This window comes from Muntiacus reevesi, chromosome 3, assembly GCF_963930625.1.
Source record: "Muntiacus reevesi chromosome 3, mMunRee1.1, whole genome shotgun sequence".
Lineage (NCBI taxonomy): Eukaryota > Metazoa > Chordata > Mammalia > Artiodactyla > Cervidae > Muntiacus > Muntiacus reevesi.
This window is the reverse complement of record NC_089251.1, coordinates 73,013,244-73,023,012: the sequence shown is the minus strand read 5'-3', so window position 1 is coordinate 73,023,012 and position 9,769 is coordinate 73,013,244.

The following is a 9,769-nucleotide window of genomic DNA, read 5'->3' as shown; positions in this document are numbered from 1 at the left end:
TTTTAGAAAAGGCAGAGGAACCAGAGATCAAATTGCCAACATCACCCAGGTCCCTTTCAGTTCAGTTCAGTCACTCAGTCATGTCCGACTCTTTGCAACCCCATGAATCGCAGCATGCCAGGACTCCCTGTCCAGGGTCCTTTAGTCCCCTATTAAAATGGGCTTCGCAGGTGACGCTAATGGTAAAGAATCTGCTTGCCAATGCACGAGATGTAAGAGACATGAATTTCATCCCTGGGTCGGGAATATCCCCTGGAAGAGGGCATGGTAACTTACTCCAGTATTCTTGCCTGGAGAATTCCCATGGACAGAGGCACCTGGCAGGCTACAGTACATAGGGTTGCAAAGAGTTGGACACAACTGAGGTGGCTTAGCACATAGGCAAAATTTCAATAGATGTTTGGGTTTGACTTCTCAGTGAGACTGCTAGTTCCCACTCAAATCCATTCTGTACCTCTTTTTCAACAACAGAGCATCCATTTTATTTGTGGTGTCAATGCACCCAATTAAAAGACCACATTTTCAAGCCTCCTTTGTAGTTAGGTGAGACTGCTTTTAAGTGCTAGCAAAATATTATATGGGACTTTCAGGAAGGCTGAGTAAAGGGAGATGATTCCACAGGAGTGAATGCCCTTTTATCCTTTAACTATTCCTCCTTCCTCAGTCATGCATCCTAGAATGTGGATGTGATGGCTGGGACTCCAGCTACCGTCTTGAATCATGAGATGACCTTAATGAAGGAAACCTCATTGTTGAAGAGCAGGATGACGAAATGAACTTGCATAACAGAGAAATGCCTATCTCTAGTCTTCTTAGATGGGAGAGAATTAACCTTTATGTATTTGACCCACTTCCCTAATCGGATATTCTGAATATTCAAAAGTTCCTGCCTGAAATCAGTCCGAAATGAGAATTTAGACCTTCAAATGTTGTGAGACAACAGGCCTGACTCCTTCTTCTGCTTCAAATTTTCCCTCTCATCCCCCAACTTCCCTTCTTTCAGACGTCTTGTACCTTCTTGTGGTCTCATGGTGGTTGACTTTCCTCTGAGTGTGTGTGCGTGTGTGTTTGTTGTTTAGTCGCTAAGCTGTGTCCTACTCCTTTGTTACTCCATGGACTGTAGGCCCGCCAGGTCCTTTGTCCATGGAATTTTCCAGGCAAAAATACTGGACTGGGTTGCAAGTTTCTTCTCCAGGGTATCTTCCCAACCCAGGGATCAAACCCACATCTCCTGCATTAGCAGAAGGGTTCTTGAGCACTGAGCCACCAGGGAAGCCCAAACACGTGTGTGTGTTTCCACTTTACTCTTATTATACACATTCTTTTAGTTGGGGGAGCTGCAATATCAGCAACTTTTCTAATTCAAAAACACTACTTTGCCAGACTCAAAAGCAAAAACAAAGCAGAGGAGGACACAAAGATGAAGATGCTTTGGAGTTACTATAGCAAATATTTCATTGTTTGAATGAGTCAGATGTCTAAAAATACTGAACTGATCTTTAGAGATTAGATAATTTGTTTTAACTGGGCACCTCTTATAAAAGAGGGTTGAGCCGAAGAGGAGAAGAGGAATGGAAGGCAGCATCGGAGAATGGGCAATTGGGGGAAGAAGTTGTTCATATAATCAAATCATTCTTCAGACTGTTAACTGTTGCTGTGAGACATGTACAAAGGCAAGGTTTGTTCATTAGGCATCAGTTAAAATCCTTGTGCTGAAGATGGACCACAGCACAGAGCATCTTGCTCACCTTAAACAGTTGAGAGGGACACGTGCTATTTCCCTTGCTATAGTCCAGTGATGAATCTTGGTGGGTAGAGAGGTTGGAGAAGGGCATGGACATAGGGATGGTATCTGGAGGGGTAGGATTGATGGAGGTAGGTGCAGAGATGGAATGGGAAGAATCTTGGAGACACTTTCCAGTATTACGTAAGTCAGTAGGGCTTCTAGACGCAACAGTATTCCTTGTGGCTAGAAGCTCTTCTCTATAGGTGAATATGCAAGTGTGATCAGCCTGCCTTAATTCTTCCCTTCCCCCCCTCTCTTTCCACTCTTTCCTTCCTTCACCTATACAATAAATATTTCCAAACCTCTACTCTGGGCCAGGCACTGTGTTATTAAGGATTCTGACTCATGACAGGTGATTTTGGGATGGGGTAGGAAGGAGGGTAGAGTGCCATTGGCAGAGCTGGAATCATAGATGAGAAAGCCAAGGCCCAGGAAGACAGTCAGAGGTACTTATATCCTGCAGTGCATTTGTAATCTATCCACCCAAAAGCCCACTGGACTGACTGGGCTTGAAGTAGAGTGTATTCTACATCTATTTTGTCCTGGAGCCTCTTGCACCCAAATTCCCTGGAGCTCTTACTGAATATGCAATACTCAGGGCTTTGCTTCCCTTGTGGCTCAGCTGCAATGCAGGAGACCTGGGTTCGATTCCTGGGTTGGGAAGATCCCCTGGAGAAGGGAAAGGCTACCCACTGCAGTATTCTGGCCTGGAGAACTCCATGGACTATATGTCCATGGGGTTGCAAAGAGTTGGACCTGACTGAGCAACTTTCACTTCACTTCACAGGGCTCAGCCCAGACCTGCAGAATCCCAATATCTAGGGATTGAGCCTGGGAACTTGCGTGGGCCACAGACTTCCCAGTTGAGCTTCCTGGACCCTTGAGTTTGTGGAAGTTGGACTTGGGCCATTGGATCAACTGAAGTGGGCCTTAGAGGGTCAGAGTCTGGAAATATGCATACATGTGTGCTAAGTCGCTTCAGTCGTGTCCAACTCTGTGTGACCCTATGGACTGTAGCCTGCCAGGCTCCTCTGTCCTTGGGATTCTCCAGGCAAGAATATTGGAGTAGGTTGGCATGTCCTCCTCAAGGAAATCTCTCTCAGGGTTCAAACCTGTGTCTCTTATGTCTCCTGCCTTGACAGTCAGGTTCTTTACCACTTGTACCACCTGGGAAGCCTGTCTGGAAATATATTTGGCTGTAATTCCAGTGTCGTGAGGAAAGGCAAAAGAAATACAAAGCCTGCTCCAGGTCCAGCTCTGCTAGTCACTGGCTAGGTGACCTTAGCTAGTTGACCACAGCCTAAAAGTAATTATTTGAGTCAGACCCACCAACAAACATACCCTTCCTTGATCTAGAATCATGCTTATGTCCAGGTATCCTGAATGCTCAGCCCACAGACAAAGAGGTGATGTCATTAAAAACCTTTCCTTTGAGTGATTCTTAAGGGAAACCTCTTCAGAGTTGGAGGACATTCTATTTCTATCCCAGACTCTCCTGCCTTGTTGTCAGGAAAGTTCCCTGGAGCCTAGGAACCCAATCTTTCCCAGGAGCCACCGTGAGATGTATCTGTATCATCTCCAGGGCCCCGGAGGAGGTCGGCCTGAAGCCCACTTCAACAAGTCACATTCTTTCATAGAACAGCTGAGAACTGTCAGACAGAGAGATGAGGGAGATTGAAAATGGAGACAAGCAGGACCAACTCTAGAAAAGTTTGCCAGAAAAGTTCCAGTCTCTCCCCAGTTTGCTGAGCTGGGAGCAAAGTGCTGAGTAAGAGCACATTGGAGGTTAATTACATTCTGGGAGGTGTTTTCACTGTATGAGCCCTCCATAGGTTACATATAAAAAGCATAAGATACTGTAACCTGAGATAGGAAGCCAGTGGCTGGATTCACTCTGAGAGGTATGGCTGCCCGCCGCCTTCCTCAAAAGCAGATATTATGAAGAGAAAAGTCCAGGAGGGGGGCGATGGGGAGGGCCCTCATGAAAATGCTGAGATTTCAATGACTCTCCTCTCTTCCCAATTCCCTGAAGAGAACTGCATCTCAACAGGTCTCAGGTTCATGGAAAAGATCCCAGGCTCATTTGCTCATTTCTTTTTCATTTTGCAGCAAGTATTATAGGGCATCAACCACATGGCAGGTATGCAGCTAAGTGCCAGCTACAAGAGCCAAAACTGATGTTTTCTGGCCTTCATTGCAGCTTCAAGCCACTGGGGAATCACAAATCAAACATGCATATGAGAAATTAACAATGTAACAACACTGTGAGGGAAACAGCATGGTTCTGTGAAAAATGCATACAGGGAGATTTGACCAAACAGGGCAGGGATGTACAGGCATTGGCCAAGAGGAGGGCATGTGAGTGCCAGAGAGTGGCCACACAGAGGGAACAGCCTGTGCAAAGGCATGTAGGCAGCTGGGAGGAGCTGAGGAAGGGTGCTGTGGGGTGGGCAGGGCCAGCAGAAGCTCACCCCTCAAAGCTTTGGAAGCCCTAGGAGAATGACTCCCAGAAAGGGAAGCCATTGTCGCGTTGCACGCAGGGGTGCTGGATTCTCAGGCTGCCTCTGATTCTCCCAGGGTCTCATTATGGGTCAGGGGGACCCTGTTCTGGAGCCCTGACTTCCTCTCTCTCACCTGCCACATCTAAGCAGACACCCAACTCCTATCCATCCCACTTTAGAAATTGCTCTCAAATGGACCTTGCTTCCTGAGTCCCCTGCCACTGCCAAGCCTTCCTTCTCCTGGACTGTTGCCATCCTCCACATTCTCCACTTGAGAGTCTTCCCTCTGCAGCCCACGCTCCACAGCAGCTTCCTTCCTAAACACACACTCGGCCTCTACCTTACTTGTGCAGCTCTGGTGGTCCCCAGAGCCTGGAGGAGTAGTCCTGGTCCCTTCAGAGCAGCTCTCTCATCTCTGCTCTTTCTGACCTAACCTACCCACTACCTTGTCCCCTCCCTCCCTGGCATGGCCTGCCCTCCCTTACACCTGATGCAAGAACTGCAGATGAAGGACTTCTCAGCCTTCCTCAACACATGCATACCATCTCCACACTGCTCCCTCTTCCTGCAATGCCATTCCTTCTTCTTTACTGGAAACTCCATTTCCTTTGTTAATATAGCAGCAGGCATATCACCTCCTGTGCCAGGATACCATCAAACCCCCATCCCTACTCCCTAGGCAGGAAAATTCTGCTGCGACAGATCTTTCTCCCTGGCTAGGGAGGGCAAACCTCTCTTGAGGGCAAACACTCATGCAGTGCTGGCCCATAATGGATGCTCAAGAAATAGTGAAAGGAAAGACCATATATTATGTGATTCCATTTATATAAAGTGTCCAGAACAAACAACCATAGGAGATAGAGTGCAGATTACTGGTTGCCAGGGGATGGGGGGAAAGAGGGAATTGGGAGATAGGAAGTTTCTTTTGGGGTAATAGAAATGTCCTAGAATTAGAAAAAGGTTGCACAATATTTTGAATATACTAAAAAAAAAAAACACTGAATTGTACAGTTTAAAAGGGTTTAAATGGTGAATTTCATGTACTCTGAATTTTCTCTCAACAAAAAACTTTGGAAAAGAAACAAAAAGACAAATGAGTAATGAATCACTTTATCTTATTTTCTAATTTCCTTTTATCTCATATCCTTTCCCTATTGGTTATTCAGTCCACAATTAGCCAACATTTTATTTGAAATGAAAAATTTATCCAATCACAGATAAATCTGACTTATAATAAAATACCAATTGGCAGTGTTGGATCAATGGGATTTGATTCTCTCGTGATGTGTCTTTTTCTTGCTCATGTAGAAACCTTGAAGGGGAGAAGCTACCAGGTCTGTGTCATCTTCAGTATATACACTGCCCACTTTGCTAAAGACCAAACTTGGGCTGGTATCAGAGAAACAAATTATTTAGGATTGTTCATTAGACTGTGACCAAAATAACTTTTCAAAGACTTTCATGCCCATGGGCTCATTGGTTTATCACGAAAACCTGAGGATGGGTGTCCTTTTGAGGGAGAGTGAAACCATGTGTCCTTCTTAGCTCAAGAGTGACCAGGGGGGCTGAGCTGAGCTCTTCTGACCTGTCATTTCTGCTCCTGAGGGAGAGAGAATGAGCTGAACATTTTTCTACATGTGGGTTTTACTTGTTACTCTTGTACTTGTTATTTAAATTGAACTTGTTACTACTGAGTAATGCAGCCTTTTGAGGAAGATGAGAAAACACTAGAAGGTACAAGATTAAAGACATCACTGTGGTCACTTCAGCAGAGAAGGACAACAAAAACCCCAGTAAATTAAGATGCTTATGCTGACTCCACTTCAAACAACTGACTCAAACCCCCATCTCCAGTTCTAAAAGACCTATGAGACACACCATTAAGTGGAAATTACAGCAAACCTGCTTCTCCCCAAGATGTCCCAAACACTCTTGTGATTAGAGAATTCTCAGTAGAGAAGCTTAAGACCTGATTTACAATAATGGATCAGTTTCAGTTCAGTTCAATTCAGTCGCTCAGTCGTGTCCGACTCTTTGTGACCCCGTGAACCGCAGCATGCCAGGCCTCCTTGTCCATCACCAACTCCCAGAATTTACCCAAACTCAAGTTCATTGAGTCGGTGATGCCATCCAGCCATCTCATCCTTTGTTGTCCCCTTCTCCTCCCCCCCTCGATCTTTCCCAGCATCAGGGTCTTTTCAAATGAGTCAGCTCTTCGCATCAGTGGCCAAAGTATTGGAGTTTCAGCTTCAACATCAGTTCTTCCAATGAACACCCAGGACTGATCTCCTTTAGGATGGACTGGTTGGATCTCCTTGCTCTCCAAGGGACTCTCAAGAGTCTTCTCCAACACCACAGTTCAAAAGCATCAATTCTGCACTCAGCTTTCTTTACAGTCCAACTCTCACATCCATACATGACTACTGGAAAGACCATAGCCTTGACTAGACAGACCTTTGTTGGCAAAGTAATGTCTCTGCTTTTTAATATGCTGTCTAGGTTGGTCATAACTTTCCTTCCAAGGAGTAAGTGTCTTTTAATTTCATGGCTGCAATCACCATCTGCAGTGGATCAGGGACTGAGTTAATCTATGAAAACCTTTGTAAATATTTTCCCATGAATTAATAAGGAAACTCTCACTCATATTACAAAAGAGAATTTAGCCATACTGCAGACAAATTATGTGAGTGATTTGTTGTAAGCTAATACTTCCTTGGCACATACTATATGCCACACACTATTCTAAATGCTTTAGATGGATTAGTGCATTTAATCCTCACAATGACCGTAAAAGATGAATGTTCCTGGTGTCCCCGTTTTATAGATGAGAAAATTGAGGCACAGAAAAGTTCAGTTATTTGCCCAAGGTTACACAACTAGCAGATGGCAGAGCTGGAACTTGAACCCAGGCAACCTGGTTCCAAAGTCTACCCAACAAGTGGCGTCCACAGGGTAGTGTGGTTAGTGGGTCAAGCCATCAAGGCAAATATTTTGGCTGAAACATTTGCAGCGAAAGACACAATACACAGGAGTAAATCTGCATTTAATAGGATCTCACTGGAGGTTTAATTTGTGACTGTAAAAGCTTTCTATTGTTCCGTTTGCTTTTTTCCCCAGAGAGGGGACAATCTGCCAAGACTATTTTCATGCTTGTCAACTGGCAGGTGAGCCAGGTTAAAGACCTAGGAGCTTTGCTCTTGGGGAACAGAGCGAAGCTAAGTGGACTGGGCAGTGAAGGAGGTGAGGTCAGCCTCCTTATCCAGCTCCCAGTCTCCATCCTCCTTGGCGCTCTCCAGACTAGTCTTCATGTGCCTCCTGTCCTTGCCTCCAAGACACTGGATTCCCTCACCATTTCAGAAAGACCAAAAGTCACCTCCCTTGTCCTCTAGAGAGAAGTGCCTTGTTTCTTAGGCAGAGATAGTTAATTAAATTTTCAATTAAGTAGACAAGTCAGCACTAGTTCTTTAAAAAGAAAGCTGTAGCGACTCAGCAAATTCTGAATATAAGTTGGATGTTTGCCTGACTTATGCCCAAAGGGCCTGTTACCCGACTTCCCCTGCCCCCACCCTATTCCCACCTCCTTACTTCTGGAAAAGCTCAGCAACTACATTATTTCTTCATCCAAGTACAGGACCTGAGGGCTGACAGGAAGTGAGGACCCTGAGGTGGATCATTCCCTGCTCCAGAGGACAGAAGCATTCTGCCTTCTGTCTTTCTTGACCAAGGTATATTCCTTGGTCGATCATCACCAGGTCTACAGTGAGAGTCATGGTGGTTCCAACTGTGTGTGTTGAGCAAATTCTGGGAAGAAAGAGCCTGGCATGGGCCACAGTGGCTGTGGAAGTGGCATTATGACTTCTTTTATTCTTTATAATTATCTATATATCTGGGATCCCTACAAAAACTTGGCATTACTTTGTTGTTTAGTTGCTAAAGTCATGTCTGACTCTTTTGTGACCCCATGAGCTGTAGCCCACCAGGCTCCTCTGTCCATGGGATTTCCCAGGCAAGAGTACTGGGGTGGATTTCCATTTCCTCCTCCAAGGGATCTTCCTAACCCAGGGGATCAAACTCTTGGCTCCTGCATTGGCAGGCAGATTATTTACCACTGAGCCACCAGGGAAGTGGTTGTGGAAGGAGATGATGAGAGGAGGACTAGGATCCTGCGTGAGAGAAGCACCCCCAGGGAGGGAAGGGGCAGGAAGAAGAGCACTCCTGTTAGCTTGTCCTGTTATGGCTAAGACCGTCAGGTGGTCGAAGAGACGATAAAGGAGAGTCTAAAGTGTCAGTGGAGCTGTGAGGGATACTGGCCAGGACACATGGTCTGATCCAAATGTGGCATAGGGACAGATGACTGAAAATCAGGGCTGTGCCAGGGGACCTGTGGCCCATAGTCAGGTCCACTCCCACAGGAATTATTCCTCTTGTGCTGTGTCCTCCAAACAGTTCTCAGCAAGAGGAGAGAGGGATCAGGGATGAAAGAGACAGGAGAAGCCAAGCTCTTCATGGTCCTGGAGTAGACCTGTGTGGTTTCCATCCACCCAGACTCTGTTGCCTATGGGAAACACCCCCTCAGGGCTCTGGTCTCGGGGTTGGGGGTGCTGGTCCTGTGGAGCTCACCCCCACTGCCACCCCAAACACAGAGCTGGGCTGAGACCCAGCCAGGCCCAGCAGTGCACTCCATCCATCTGCTACAGTGTCCGCCCAGGCAAACAAGACAGACCTGGGACATGTGGTGGATCCATCAGGAGAGTGAAGCTCTCATTCAGGGGGCATCGTTAGCTATGTGGATCACATCTGAGCGGAGGGACCAGAGGCCAACAGGAGGCCAAGCCTGCCAAGCGGAGCAGACTGAGAGACGGAGACAAAGAGAGAAGACGTCCTGGTGAGGTCCTATGAGTGCCTTGCTGGATTTTCTGGTTACTCAAGCCCACAAAATGCTTTTTTAAGCTCTTTAATTTAGCTACTCTAAAGTGAACAAATCAGTGACATTGAGGACATTCGCAGTGTTGCGCAACCACCACCTTGGTCTAGTTTCACTTCCAGCACCCCAAAATAAACCCCATACTCTGTACTCCTCATGTCTCCTCCCCTCAACCCTAGCCACCACCAACGTACTTTCTGTTTCTGTGGACTTACCTGTTCTGGAGATCTCATCTAAATGGAATCATACTGGGAATTCCCAGGTGGTCCAGTGGTTGGGACTTAGAGCTTTCACTGCCAAGGCCTTGGGTTCAATCCCTGCTCAGGGAAATAAATCCTGCAACCTGCAAGCTGAGCAGCATGACCTCCAAAAAAGGCAGTCATTCTATGTGTGGCCTTCTGTAACTGGCTTCTTTCATTTTGCATGTTATGTCTGAGGTTCATCCACATTATAGCTTATTTCAGCACTTCATTCCCTTGGAAGACTAAATAGTGTTCCATTGTTTGGGCAGACCACATTTCGTCTGTCTGTTTACCTGTTGATGGACAGTTGGGTTGT